General features: G+C 40.5%; 1 long non-coding RNA gene across 2 annotated transcripts in view; it reads right to left on the bottom strand.

The window, feature by feature from the left end:
- Positions 1-266, bottom strand: part of LOC140332982 (uncharacterized) — a 160,160-nt gene extending 159,894 nt beyond the window's left edge. For both annotated transcript variants that reach the window (XR_011921263.1, XR_011921262.1), the window contains exon 1: positions 46-266. This is a non-coding gene — a long non-coding RNA (uncharacterized lncRNA). The remainder of the gene's footprint in view (positions 1-45) is intronic.
- Between the last annotated feature and the right edge of the window lie 14,791 nt (positions 267-15,057).

Here is a 15,057-nt window from a genome sequence, read left to right as displayed (position 1 = left end):
TCATTTGAATGATGAAGGAAGTGACGAGTATCGGAGAATGTTTACCGCAGAAACATCCACAACCATACACAATAAAAACAATCGTTATCCAAACAGATCTGCTAAGACGGTCTTCATTTCCAGCGACATTCCTCGTTCATTGTGCACTTTTTTTAACGATTATCAACGATCTGTCATTTCCAATGACAATTATTGCACGAGTGTACGTAGCTTTAGGCGTTCCTTCGCTGTCTTTACCAATCTCCAATGTCCCAAGCAACCGCACACTAAACCTAAAAAAATCAGGAAAAAAACCTTAATACTTAAAAGCATTTTAATTGTTTTTACTACTTTTCAAGTTAATATTAGTACCCAATGTTATTATTTGTTATTGTGTTTATTTGTTTTTTATATATTGTATTTTTGTTATTATACTGTATTTATTTTTCAGTCTTTTTCCCCTGACCCCTCCATCTTTCCTATCTTTTTCCAAAGCCACCCAGCTGAATACATTTTCAGGGGGAAACAGTGAATTATATCTTGGTGAATTGTAAGTGAAAAGCCTTTTTTAACTCCTCATAATAATATAGAAAGCCACTATCACTAATTAAGTATATCATATGACTTCATTTCACAATTGAACACAATGTATTTTACGGTTCCGCATGCTCCCAGCATTGATGTCCTCTGCTGTCTTTGGTCACATGACATCTCAGAGCGGGAATGGTAGTCGGTGACAACAGGCTTCTCTCCGCCAGGAGCCCTGAACAATAAAGGACCAAACTGTTGTCACCAATTGCAGGTCCTGCTCTGGATGAAAGAGCATCTTTACTCGGGACAATTATATATAATTAGTGCTAGCCTAGTGGAAAGTAGGGCAGTCCTGTTTTCAATTTTTACTCTGTCAATCCCCAGATAGCCCTATGTAAATGAAAACTTAATGCACTGGAAGGATGTGACAGGAAATTATAAAGGGCCCCATATTCATATAAATTGTTAGTATACTATTGCAAACTTGGTGACAGGTTCGCTTTAAGATGCACTCCAAAGGCAAAAAACGGTGTCTAAACATGACAGACCCGCTTGACTAACTAACAGAGCATATCACACCGAGACATTGCCCACCATATTACCTGAACCCAGGAGGGCGCCTATAAATCACAACGCTTCACACACCTCATAACATGAAAGACGTCACCTCAAGCAGAGCGGTGCCGCTGCAGTAGTCTCCCATCCAATCACATAGCAACTTGTAAAAACTATCCAATCACAGAGGGCTCTTCCCGCGCACCAAGGTCCCTCCTAGTTATAACCAATCAGCATATAGGTATCGGAAGCGCCCGCCCTCTTCACGTGAGGTGACTGCGGTTCCTGGCTGAGGTGATTACAGGGTTTTTGTGCGCAAGTGACCCCATGCTGAATTCTCAGTGTATATCAGTAGTAAAGAACTGCTGGAAAGCTTTGTATTTCTTTGTATAAACCCTCCAGGCATTCGTTTGTCTTTGGGTGAGGAAAGGTCAGAATTTCTACAACATGTTATTTCTGTCTTTTAGGGACAGGTCATTGTGGAAAAGAAGATGCAACAACTATTAAAAACCTTGCAGAGGTTCAACTTTTTCTTCTTGCACTGTAAAACATTTGTTTCCTGCAAGTTTCTGTCAGTATTGGAGACATTTCCCTTCACTTCCTGTTCCATGTGACCCCCCCTCCCCCCTCCTGTCAATAAGGTGTGATGAAATGGGGTCACTGATGGGGAAAAAAAAGACTCTAGTTCTTCTTTATGTTTGTTTAAAAAAAATATATATAGTATAATAATGTGGTCAGTAGGAAGAATGCCTCTTACATTGCTGCCAGTGGGAATAATGTCCCCTTTAAAGATCATTGGGGGTCTCCTAAACTGACCTGAGAGGTGCAAATTGTTCAAGGAACCCTAGCAATCTCTAGAACTTTATGCACAGAACCCTGGTTCAGCAAGTAGCAATTGTCCAGCGACCTTTACCAGGGGTCATGACCTCTGCTGGTGACCTCTGAACATGCAGAGCACCGCCTTAGATTGTTCGACGACCCTTAACCCCCCCAGCATTCCAATTCTGTCCGTATTTCCATGCAAGAAGTGTTACATTTTTTTTTTGCATGGAAATTTATTTTACATAGTAGGCTATAATTCCTAGGGATAACTCACCGAAATATGTCCAATGTTTAATAAATTTAGTAATAACCTTTAAATAAAAAAACATAAAAATCCAGTAAAATAAAAAAAAATAGTTAAACATGTAATATAAGTGTACAGTAGCATATATAATATATATATTTACATTATATATATATATGTTATATGAAAATTTCTTTGTATTGGACTCAATACAGCTATTTTGTATTGAATCCAATACAAAACTATTTGAATTTCCCGCCGCCCCGCCCACCCGCACCAATGCTTGCACCGACGTCACTGAGAAACCCCGGAGATCGTCTCTGCACTTCGCCGCTGGAGATCGGAGGAGCAGGACGTGTCCCCGGGACCTTGCGGGGACCAGCAGGACTCAAGGTTAGTGGGTTTTTTTTTAAGTTTAAAGCGACCTGACTCAGGATTTTTGTCTAGGCGATCAGGAATGAATGGGAGCGCAAAGGATACCTACATCACGCATCCCAGGAGGCTCTTGGATGCTCCTTCTGCTCATGTCCAAGCATCTCAGGCATGCGCGGAAGGAGCCCTTTTGTCAAAATAGGGAAAAGAAGCATGCGCAGTAAGATCGACAAGTTTTTTGCCCCAACTACGTCACCTGATCTCACGCCTTGGCTCACGTGACAGAGTAAGAAGAACCCGGAAGAAGAGGAGAAGATTGCGGCGCCTGGAGCGCTGGCACGAAGACAGATACTGGGGGACCCGATGGAAGAAACCTCCAGACCGATCAACTGCGCTGCGGGATTAAAGGTAAGTGTTTTTTTTTACCGTTTTTGAGTTTAGCTCCTCTTTAACCAGGGGCCTCTGGTTCGAACCAATTTCGCAAAACCATTGGAAGATCGGATGATTATAATGGGAGGATTCACAGGATTCCCTTGGAATCCTCCTGTTTGCGATCCCCAAGGCACCAGGTTAATTAACCTCTAGTGTCTCCGGATCGCAGTGGATTCTCAGAGCTGCAATCATTCTTGCAGCCCTGGGAATCCTGTTTGAATGACTCTCAATGAAGAACTCTCTCTCTTCTGCTGTTCCACTACGATCCCCGGGCACTAGAGGTTTATTAACCTCTAGTGCCCCAGGATCCCAGTGGATTCTCTGAGCTGCAATCATTCTTGCAGCCCTGGGAATCTTGTTTGCAAACCCCGGCACTAGAGGTTAAATGGGGACAAGTATCTCTATTCAAAACCTCTAGTGCTCCCTAATTTGCTGAGGAAAGCTTTCCTTAGCCAATCAGAGAGCACTAGAGTTTTTGAATGGGGATCTCATTTAATTGCTGGGGATTGCATACTGAGCTAATCAATAAATGCAGCCGACGCTGCATTCATTGATTAGCGCAGCCCGCAATCTTTTTTTTTTTTTCAAATTCAAGCTCAATCGGCCAATTTACACCGGCCATTCTCGCTCATCCCTACTGACAACCTCTGAAGGAACCCTGATTGAGAAACACTGATGACATTCAAAGATATTCATATGATAGCTGCCCAAAAAATACCAAAAGAAAAAGCTGTTGGAAGGGTGCTCTGATGACTCCCATGCAAGGAGAAGGGCTATGACGCCCTGGCCTGGTTCATCAACGCTCTCCAAGGCTAGAGAAGATAGAACCTGGGTGATGCACCAAACCCGGAATGGTTTTCTTTAAGTCATTTGCTATTATTTGGCAAATGTTTTCAATCTTTGACCAAATCCATTTCAGGTTTGCTGGATCAGCCAGGTCCTCCTATGATAGTCTATATTTTCCAGTATTGGTGAGCTTTATTAAATTGGGCCCATTGCATGTCCTGAGTAATGATTGCCAAGGCTGAGGACACATAGCTCTAGCAGGAACATTTTTTAAAGCTTGTCCTTATTCCCAAAGACTGTAAACATGAAAGGGCCGGCCTCTCCCTAGTGTTTTTATTAATACTTTGTAACTTTTTTGTCATTAGGGCCCAGTGCATACGGTACCACATCCCAAAAAAATTATATATATGATATACAAGTTGTGCTGTTCAGTTGTGCACTATTCCATGATCACTTGTACAAATGTTGCACATATACAACGTCGTTCCATTACTGTACAATTTACCTCAAAATACCCCTTGCTGTTTTAACCCCCCTAGGGTTCTAATTCTACTGCCTATTGTGTGATTACCAGCATATTGATAAGATAATAATCATCCACTGAGACTCCATCCCTCCACCCAACATCTCAGAGACATCTCAGCCCATCAACAATGCCAGCTATTTCTGCCAGGGTAGATACCGTGGAACCTCTGTGCATTATTTTAAAAAAGGTTTCCCACAGAATCAAAGGTCAAAATTATTCAAGTGAATAATGTAGTTTTATCCTTTGTTCTTCTGAATTTACTCCATGTTTATAGGAGTATGATCCTGTATAGTGTGATTTACTGTCCATCTGTCACCACTTCTATTCCTTGTGACCACTATTCTCAATGGTTATTACACATTGTGCCACATACCTCTGTATTACAAAGTGCCTGATGCTTCTTTGTTTCCTTAACATGCTCTATAACTGTATGTATCATGACTTCCTCTATAATGCAGCACCTTCTGCCGCTCTTTGACATGCACTGTCCTAGTTTTTTATGATATACATTACACATACTCATCACAAACAGTTCCTCGTACCTCCCGCATATCTGGCCATCGATAATCCAGTTCCTTCAGATTTCCAGCATGGATTTCGGAGCACATTTTCAAATTTACACTGTTTTCTGGAGGCGCCATTTATGTTTTGATGGCGCTGTATTCCAGAATCAGCTGTTGTCTCTTGCTTGCATGTGCTTTCCTGCTCATTCCTTCTCATTTATTTGCTGCTGTATAGCTCCAATACGGATTCAGCATCCATTTAAAGGACTGTACAGGTAGTCATTTTCTGTTAAATCTATACAGCATATATAACTGTAAAACATCCAGAAATTTTAGAAAATACGTCACTGCTCAGGTCCGGAGGTTGCCGGATTTTTTAATGCCAACCTGTATATTATTATAAAATAATTATTTTTAATAGAGTTTAGTGAACTGACCTTCCTTCTAATTTACTTTGCCTATTTTTACAGAACAAGTTTGGCAGCTGAATATTCCTGGCCCATCAGAAAAAGAAATCTACTTGAATATTGCACCCTGCTGCAGAGTACAAAATGAATTAATTTGGAGCAATTCAGGACAGCCAGGTACAATATAATATAATAAATAGAGATTAGAACGTTGGTTTCAGATAAGCCGTTCAGAACTTTTCTGTAAATAATGCTTTTTTAGGTTACACTGGAACAGTCTATTTCTGTCCGCTGTCTAATTCTGGATAATTTTAGTACGTGTCTTATATTGAGAAATAAGTAAAAAAAACACAGATGTAATAATTCTGGTGTCAGCGCTGGTCAGTGCAAGGTCAGCCAGTATTGGGCCTGCAGACGCAGTAATGGGAAGGTTCATGTTTGAATTCCCAAGAATCCAGTCACTATCTTTAAATGGCTGGGAATATGACTCACATTTGTGTGACGGTAACATTCTTTTTACAAGAAGTCTTGCTTTTACATGATCAGCTTATGATTTCTATTGTTTCTGAGGAGGCAACCTTTGGTCAACCAGCAAATGTAAACAACTCTGGTTCAAGGGAATGAATTTCACCTCACCTCCTATCTTGTAATAAAAAAAAAAACAACACTGTAAAGTTAAACTGACTGTAAAGTTCAAACCTTCCCTTAATTAAAAATAAAAATACCTCATTAGGGTCTCTTCAGCCTGATTGACCACTGGTGAAATTTACCTTCACTTCCTATCACAACAGGAAGCAGGCAGTATATAAATACCAGAGATGTTCTAACTCCCTATTCTAAAAAAAAAAAAAATGTTGGTGACAGAGAGGCTGGACAAGTGACAAAGGATGTGTGTAATTCTATAAACTATTGCAACCCATTATATTTTGTTGCTATGCATTTATTGCTTTATAATTGCATTTTGTATAATTGTATTAAGAGCTGGTATTGGTGGGCAAATGCTGCATGCTTTAGGTGCATTTCATTTCATTTTAAGATAATTCTGAGATTATTCACAAGTGCATTTGACCTCCTTCTGAGCAGATTCAACCTGCATCAAGCTGCATTCCTATTCACTTGTACTGTATGGGGTAGTAAGCCGTTCTGATGTTAACAAAAGCCTTTTGGCTCAGACTCTGAATATTCTCCTTTAGGCTTTATAAAGTTGAACTGTGCAACTATCTCTTTAAAACAACCCTGGGCAATTTGGTGTGCCCTATATACAAATATTCTAGCTCAGTAATACTATCAGAATAACATGTCAGCCAGGCAGAAGGCAATTTTAGGAAGGGACCAATAACTACCATAAGTTCTTACTACTGATTTCCTTTTCCGTTAAAGGCGCAGTGTCATCTTATCTATTCAGAGGAAAACGACTTTGGAATGGACACCCCTTCCCGATCTGCCATCACTCCTCTCTGTCTCTAAAATCCCCAGTGCTGCATGGTGCCAGAAAGTAGAGAAAGAGGTTACTACAACCATTCCCCCATGTGATGTGGAGCCATGTGTTTGGCTGCTAGACCCCAATACTGTCATGTAGGATGAGATCACATGCACTCCTATATCCAAAAGGGACAGGTATAGTGCCAATAGTGATGGAGGAAAGAGTGACAGGGAAGCTTTGCAGGATTAATACCAGTAGGTTAGTGGGGCTCTTTTGCAAAAACACTGTTGCTGTAACTGGGAACAGTGACTAAATCACTTTGTACCATAAACAATAGAAATTTTATTTAACCACCTGAGCGTTACACTGAGGTCTAGATTTCTGTACCAAAAGTGATCCACTGTTTTTCATGAAATTTTTTTTTTAAATTGTAGACCTGTAACTTACAGAAATATGTCCGAACAGGGGTTCTAGTAGATAATATGAATATAAAAAATGTATTTACTTTTATTTTATTTTTTTTTTATTTTTTTGTATTGGATTGGATACTGGAGTTTGTATTCAATCCAATACAAAATGAGCGTTTGAATTTACCAGTTATGTACTCAGTAATTATTTGAATTATTTTGTATTGGATTGGATACAGGAGTTTGTATTAAATCCAATACAAAATGAATGAATGAGTTTCAATTTGAATTTCCCGCACACGCGCCGATGTCATCACGCACGCAGGGAGAAGCCGTCCGGTTTTTTTTTCTCCGCCGGACGGGTTCTCGTTTCAGAGATCATCCGGCGCTGGAAGAAGAAGGACGTGGACGATCAGCGGGACCAGGTAAGAAGCCGGCCGGCATCTTGTGTCCCGCTGGCCGGCATCTTGTCTTACCGGTCCCGCTGGCACCCGCCGAAGGCACCCGACGCTGGAGAGGGAGAACGACGGACGACGATCGACGGAGGACGACGCTGGAACACGAACACGACGCTGGATGAGCACAGCGGGACCAGGTAAGTAAGGATGGGAAAAAACTCGGGGGTTAACCATCGTAGCCATTTTTTTTTTGCCCGTACAAAGGTCGGGCTTAACGGCAAGGAGGTTAATGATACATTTGTTGACACCATTCTAATTATCCTTTGCCTGAACATTGTTTACATATTAAGCCTGATTTATTAAAATTCTCTGAGGCGGGCAAGATACACTTTCATCAGTGAAGCTGGGTGATCCAGCAATCCTGCAATGGATCTGGTCCAGGATTGAAAACATTTGCTAACAAAAAACATTGAAGAAATCCATTGCAGGTTTGCTGGATCACTCAGCTTCACTGATGAAAGTGTAACCTCTCCAGCCTTGGAAAGCTTCAATAAATCAGGCCCATTATGCTGAAACGGCCATTTATTGACAGGGTGGTAACACAGGGTCACAAATATAAAGCAGGGACAGAGAATTGTCACCCTATACCAAGAAGTGCCTGCACAATGACCCTAAAAGCAGGGCTCAGAAATTGATTTTTAAATTGATATTAACACGTTCATAGGTTTTAAATTGTTCTTGTATCTACTTTACTATACCTGTTGTGAGTAGAGCACTCTCCATATATCTTATGTTTACCATTAGGAGTTACATTATAACTGTCTAGATCTAAGAAATATTTTACAGGGCTGACTTTGATGCTTTTCGGATATGGTATTTTGCACGGGAGTGACTTTCCTTCCTTTGAAATAATTGCATGTGCGTAAGTGACACCACAACTCCACAGATATAATTTACTTTTCGGAAGTGTGACATGATTCTTTTGCAGATATATATGATAGTTACAGGTAGGATGTTACAACTTTTTACATATATAACAAACAAATCATTTCAGATTCGAAATGTTTATTGCAAATGAATAAACTGTAATCTGTCTGCCCTCTTTTCTCCCTACTTCTGTATGATTTTTTCCACTTATATCTTATTTTACCTTGCCCATTTGTCACCAAAGTGTTCCTGCTCCCAATAGACCACATTTTTCCCTTTTTATTTTCCCACCTCCCTGTTCAGGAAGATTTATTTTGCGATGGCTCAGCACAGCTGCACTTGTGTCCCGGCTTGGGACTGAATGGGGGCTAAGGGGGTGGGGGGTGTTATTTCCCACCGTATCTAATGTTTTACAGGCCCCCAATAAACAGCCATGAGATTTTCAAAACATTTCACAGGAACACTCTTGTGATCTTTTGACCTCAATTGAGCCCCATAAACCTGGGACAGGCTATTCATGCCACAGAGTTTGTATGTGTGTTACACCTTCACTAGACTGTGGCCTGATAGGCTGTATGCTTTTAATTTAGGTTGTATTTGGATATCACTTTTGCACACATTATATACACAACCCGGGGCACCTTGTATTACTTACAGTCTGCAAATAATTAACACATTTGCATAAAGGATTTTAAAGCCCTAAAAAAAGTTGCTATTTGCTATTAAAGTGAGCATGCACTTTGCACAAGTCACCTCGATCTACCTCAAGGTCATCCAGAAATCTTCTGTTAGTTTGCTGAGCATTATTGGGGATCAGGAGAAGTGTCTTCAGTTCCCCCATTTTCAGGGGTGGTAGAGGGGTGCATGAACATTAAGGGACCATGCTTGTCCCTTTGGTTAAGCTGACCTGGTATTGTAAACTAGTATGGAGAAAGTTTTTTTATGGAATCAGTCCCATTCCATCCCTCATTATCTGCCAGTGACCATGTCATTACAGATTGCATATGTAATGAGCAATGTCAGACGTGTCCCCATGTGACCTGTGCACCATAATAAATTCTGCAGCTTTACTCCAATGTTCTAACATTGCTTATATAAAGATGTGGTTTAGTTCTTCTGGATCCATCGAAATGTTGTATCCTCTGAGCCTGCTTCTCTTGATTGGGCATTGTGGTGTAAAACATACAAACTAAGGCTGTTGGGGCTTGAAGTTCAAGGGAACGTATATATGGACAAGGTGGATTAGCTGCTTCTGATCCGTAGTAATTTTATCTACAGCTTAGAAAAATTGGGCTGCTTTTATTTAAAAAAAATGTATATAGGATGTTTGCAAAAATGTTTTCAAAGCTTATCCTTTATGTACTCTTATGCATGTTTGATGTCAGCTTACCTGGTGTTTGAAATTCAACAGCAGGTTTTAATATATTTAAATATGGACTTTTTTTCTTTAACATATTCGAGGTACAGTAAGTGCTCCTTTTAATTTTCTATATATTGTTTATTAAAGCTAAGGCTTAGTCTACACGGATGTTTTCCCCAGCGTCTAACCTGAGGTTTTAAAAGCCCATGTTTGTAATTGCCATGCATTCCAATGGGCTAATCTACCCCAGGATGTTTCTTTAAGGCACGTTTATGCGCATTATCTATACCTTTGCTTGCGCTGTTTAAAAAATTAAAACGCATGGTTAACACTGAAAAACATAGGTAAACGCTTCCATTGGGGGCATTTCAATAGGGGTGTTTTCCTGCATTAATAAACACTTAAAACGTAAACGCAATAAAAACGCGGCATAGACGTTTTGCAGCCTTTTTAAGGCAAGCTTTAAAACACCAATAGAAGTGCATAAAAACACAGATAAAAACGCAGTAAGAACACTTACATGGGTTTTTTGTCGGTATAGACCCAGCCTAGGACCTACCTCAAAACTTCTAATAATTGGACATTTAAAAAATAACTACAAGGATGTGGTCATCTCTGCATTCTTTTCTCTTTTAGTCTGTATACACATGTCAAATGTCATTTATTGATCATTCTGGTGGATCAATGAAAAACTGATCAGGAATGGAGGAGAGCAGAGTGTGGAGCTGCTTGCTTGTCCTCCCCCAACATATTACTCATCACTTTACAAAGTCATGTCACTAGCTGTCCCTCAAAGGGGCTCACAATGTAATCTAATGTCCCTACCATAGTCATATGTCTTTAATACAGTCCATGGTCAGTTTTGGGGGAAGCTAACTGCATGTTTTTGGAATGTAGGAGGAAACCGGAGTACCCAGAGAAAACCCACGCAAACATGGGGAGAACATGCAAACTCCATAAAGTGTTCTGGCCAGGATTCGAACCTGGAACCCAGCGCTGCAAAGGCTTTTTTTCAAAAGAAAAAAAATGATTTGTGTACATTGCCTTGGGAATATTCACTGACAGCCTTGTGCAAAAATAACTAGTTTTTGGTTGAGAATGCAGACTCCTCTTCTCCTTCTCCCATTTTCCTGGGATTGCAGTCAGTTTAAATACAGACAAAATGCATGCATTCACAGTATCTGAATTTAAAAATACTTCTGGATTCAATGGGTATTTAGCTTCAGGAATAAATAAATTATTATATTTATTGCAATGTACTGTCATTTTTTAACTACTGCAAAGTCTGCATTTTTAGAAATATCTATAACCATCTTTTTAGTTTTATATTGGAGATTGAAGTAGTTTATAAATGGGCTTGTGCTATAGGAGACTGCCAGAGACTGTGGATATGTAACATGAGACTGCTAAAGATCATTGCCTCTTTACAAATCCATTATCCCACGCTTTTGCTCTCTATAGCTTGTTGAAAAAGTACTGGCTGCATGTTTGATATTCCTTCCAGCAAAATGCGACAAGTAAAATATACATAAAACAGACAAGGGATTAGACAGCACAGAAAAAAGACAAGTGTGAAGAAAATGAAGCAAACTTTTTATCTAACAGAAGACAGGATAATGAATATTTTCCTTCTCAGGCCTAGGAAGCACCTGGGAAAGAAGCCACTGACTGCTGGGACTCACGGGCCACCCAAAAAGTATCAAAGAGACAAATCAGCCTTCAAGTCGCAATGGGACACCAGGAATAAAATGTGCAACGATCCTTTTATCCCTTAACAAACAGTGGAGTTCCACTTTAAGGTAATACGTTTGTGACACAGGACAGCTTGTAAAAACAGATAATAATAAATTGCAGCTGATGCAGAGCTTCCCATAAAAAAATTTTCTATTGTTTTATTTACAAATTAGCAGAAAACCATTGCCTTCTTTTTTTCCTTTAGAACATTAAAATGATTTTGAATGAAAGAGAGTGTTGTTTTGGCAACAGTAACATTGACACACCTTTGTGTAACAACATGAGAAACACCCCTTTGTGGGGTCTGACCTTTCATCGGCAGTGAGGGGGTTCATCAGATAATGGTTATTTTATGATCACTCTGATTTATGATTCTCTGGCATTGGGCTGGGCCATGTGCCTGTGCCCAGTACGCAGCTGGCAGACTGGCTTTTCCCATGTCAGCTCTTGTTTGCTTCCTTATGGCTCGTGCCCCCCTCCCAAACCCAACCCCTGGATCTTATTCTCTCTCCATGCCTGGGACAGGAAGGTGTCTGAAAGTCTCAGGAAGGAAACACACAGATCACTGACCCCAGTGAGACCCTCTCCAAGGGGCTGTTCTGGCCAGCCTCCAGGATTCCCCTCACCTGGGACTCTCACAGCTGCAGTTCCCCGCTCCCTGCAAGGGATCGTTCAACTCCTGTTTTCAAATGTTCTTTTTTTAGCTAATATTTTCCCAGTTCCCCTCCCAAATATTTCAGCTGCTCAAAAATACTGGTACCCAGAGAGTCTCGGCTCTGGTTTTTCCCTGCATGCCAGTGCTAAACCATCCAGAGAACCATATACACTTAGTCTGGACAACTTTAAAGTGGCACTCCTGCTCTCAGCTAAAAAATTTGGTGTCTCTTTTACCTTCCAAAAAATATCTGTCCAGCTAATCTTGGGAGTCACACACCCCTGCTTTACTGCATAGCCAGAAGGGCAAGTTCACTGATGCAACTTCCTGTGTCACCTGCCTGCTCTTTGACCATTAATGACCACCCTTGCTGTTCCGAGGCCCTTGTGCTCTCTTTTTTATTAGAACAGAGCCTAGATTCTCCAAAAGAGTTCAACTAAATATCAGATGCCAGCTCCAGATTAACTTTACAACATGTAGAAGATAGAGGCAAGAGAAGGGGCTTTTTTGGCAAATAAAAATAGGTTTTTACTTGAGAGTTACAAAATACATACAAAAGTAACATCTGTACTATTGCTAGACATCACACAGCCTAAATAACTTAGTGTAGAATTTAAGAGGGTCATCTCTTTTACCCGACGCGTTTCACCTGGTGGCTTTTTTAGGTTTTTTTTTAGAGACTGGCATAAATGGCCAGGTGCAACTTGGTGACCCTTGGAGGGTAAATGCTTTGTTTCCATTTGACGATAGGGTTTTTTTTTTTGAACCAAAGGAGTTCACGGAATAGTGTATGAAGCAGAGTTTGGCAGCAGCCAGCCAAGAGTGTGGCTGGCTGTGGCAGCCTGAATGCCACACACCCCTGCCTTACTGCATAGCCATAGCCAGGTTCACTGATGCAACTTCCTGTGTTCACCTGCCTGCTGTTTCATTCATGAGGTGTACACTCCTCTGCTACATTGCATATGCATATCTGAACAGGCAAGCAACATGGTTTTTCTCTGCCACAGTTTACTTACACATTAAGGTCTTGTCCTCTCCCCACTTGCGACTAGACTGTGAAAAGAGAAGCAGCAGCATACTGATTACCCTAGATCTCTGTCATCCTATTGTCTCCTCCTATCAGCTTAGTCTTTGTACTTCATCAGGATTGACCTGCCCAGTTCTGCAGTAAATGGACTGCAAGTTGTTAATACAAAGGTAAAAAAAAGCCCTTGCACTTCTTTATTTAAAAAGAATCCCAGTAAATTATGTAATAATGATTACTGAGCCACTTTTTATTTAACTTTAATATCTGGTTAACTAATAACCAACTGACAACCTACCCCAACAGCTTTGTACATGCAATAGAACTTTACTGGCTGTCAGTGCAAAATCTCTCATTCTGATTTCTTTTGTGCATGGAATTACAGGAACATATTGTCATTTTTTATTGGTTGAAGGGTGTTTTTTTAAGTATTTGCCTGCAGATTTTGCACCACAACCTCTTTAAACATGGTATAATTTTGCCTCCGGGAAAAATAAATATTTCAGTTTTTGGTGGGCACTGGTGACTCGGATCACATGCTGATGTTTAGTGAGATTTTCCCAGCAGATTTTTTTCTCTTCTCACAAGTAAGATCCTGTCCTGCAGCTGGGCCCTCCAGTTATTTATTTATTTACAAAACACTGATTAAGTCGAGCATGTAGACTGTCATAGAACTATGATTGTTACTGTTGGACAGTGCTGTCAGCTTTTGTGGTGGAATCAAAGCCAGCAAGGGATTCATTTTCTAGCATCTCAACACTGATATCAATTTAGGGGCATTTAAAGCCATTAAAGTCATTAAACATTAGGCAAGTCACTGCACCCCGTATAAAATGCCAATATGATACATTTCTTTTTTATTATATTTATCCTTTTTCATCAGTATGGCCTGTCACTGCTTCCTTGTCTAGATTCCTAATAAAAAAAACTGTTCTTGCCCCCCATTCTATATCAGGAAAGGAGACCTGGTATGCACATTACAACCCTATAGACTTATATGAGGGTGTTTCCAGCCTCAGGAAAAGCCTTTTTGGAAATGCAAAGCACAGTTAGAAGAGTGAAGACTTGCAGGGCTGGATGTAAACAACCAATGGAGCCATGGACATTGGATTAAGGTAAGTTTGCTTCTGTGGAAACGGTGCAGCCAGGGAACTGAAGCCAAACTAAAGTTCCACTTTAGTGAACAGACAGAGATATAATATAGAAAGGGAGGGGTGATAGCCCTTCTGCAATTAGCATTAATACCTTCCTAATTGCTTTGTGGAGCTGTCAAAATCGCTGAGCTGTTCATACTACGTGCCAACAGATATCTTGAACATCCCGGCTTCCTATGTGGCACTGAATGAATTCTGGTCATGTAATCCAGGCCCAGCCAATCAGGATGGCTGAAGATCACAAGAAGGAAGAGAGGAAGGAAGAACATGGCGGCAGCCTGCAACAGAACAGGGACAGGTGAGTATAAATATGAACCTATTATTATCCTAATAAATCATCTATTTTTTGCTTTCCAATGTTCCTCTTTTTCATCGTATGGACATATTGATGACATTTTAAGGTTTCTCTTTTTGATTAGAGTTATTATTTTATAAGCACTGACATCATCACTGGGTTTCTGAGCTTTTCTATGCAAAGCAGGCAGATTACGGCTGGTTGCAAGGGCCAGAAGGATGCTGTACATCACATTTTCCCATGACCCCTCAACCTTGAGGTGAGCAATGGGGCAGCTCTTTGGTGCCACCATCTTGGATGTGATGTCAATAGTAAAACCTTATGTGATATCAATAGTAAAACCTTAAAACTTGATAATAAGCATTTATACCTTCCTTCACTCCTCCTCCTGCAGCTACATATAAGATTAAAGAGGGAGTAGTGGAAGGCCGGCACAGACTAATTAGACGCTAAAGCTGCGTACACATACCAGATGATTGTCGCCAAAGATGAACAGTCATAATCATCTCAGTATCCTTGGTGT

Source organism: Pyxicephalus adspersus, chromosome 6, assembly GCF_032062135.1.
Source record: "Pyxicephalus adspersus chromosome 6, UCB_Pads_2.0, whole genome shotgun sequence".
Classification (NCBI taxonomy): domain Eukaryota; kingdom Metazoa; phylum Chordata; class Amphibia; order Anura; family Pyxicephalidae; genus Pyxicephalus; species Pyxicephalus adspersus.
This window is presented reverse-complemented; position numbering and strand designations above follow the sequence as displayed.